The 741-nt window shown below is 47.1% G+C and overlaps 1 protein-coding gene across 1 annotated transcript in view; it reads left to right on the forward strand.

Annotated features, from left to right (window-relative positions):
- Positions 1-741, forward strand: part of SDK2 (sidekick cell adhesion molecule 2) — a 119,122-nt gene that overhangs the window by 31,443 nt on the left and 86,938 nt on the right. The window lies entirely within an intron of this gene.

A 741-nucleotide genomic window follows, 5' to 3' on the forward strand; every position in this document is an offset into this window, starting at 1 on the left:
CCCCACCCTCCTGACCTCATCTAACTCTAATGACCTCCCAAAGGCTCCACCTCTAAATACCATCCCATTGAGGGTTAGGGCTTCAACGTATGAATTACTGGGGGACATGATTCAGTCTATAACAAAGACCCATGAGGTTCCCACCTCAGGAAATGTGTTAGTCTCATGTGGCCACTGTAACAAAGTACCACCAACTGGGTGGCTCGTAACAACAGGAATTTATTCTTAGTTCTGGAGGCCAGAAGTCTGAAATCAAGGTGTTGCAGGGCCACATGCCCTCTGAAGGCACTAGGGGAGGATCTTTCCTTGTCTCTTCCTAGCTTCTGGTGGTTGCCACAGTCCTTGGCATTTTTGGCTTGCAGACACATCATTCCAGTCTCTGCCCCTGTCCTCATATGGCTGTCTTCTCCCTGTGGTTCTGTGTCTAAATTTACATTCTCTTCAAAGGACACTAGTCAGTGGATTTAGGGCTTACCCTATTCTAATATGACCTCATATTAATGAATTACATCTGCAAAGACCCTGTTTCCAAATAAGGTCACATTCTCAGCTGCTGAGTGGGTATGAATTCAGGGGTGGGGGACACTATTTAACCCAATACAGAGAATTTGCATTCTGGTGGAGAAGGCAGACAGTGAAGAGGTGAACCAACAGGGTAAATCCAGGTGCTGAGAAGGATTGCAAGGCAAAGGAGCAGAACCAGGTGACGAGGGAAGAAGGATGGGTCACTTTACAGGAGTC

This window comes from Galeopterus variegatus, unplaced genomic scaffold (genome assembly GCF_000696425.1).
Source record: "Galeopterus variegatus unplaced genomic scaffold, G_variegatus-3.0.2 Scaffold1283, whole genome shotgun sequence".
Classification (NCBI taxonomy): domain Eukaryota; kingdom Metazoa; phylum Chordata; class Mammalia; order Dermoptera; family Cynocephalidae; genus Galeopterus; species Galeopterus variegatus.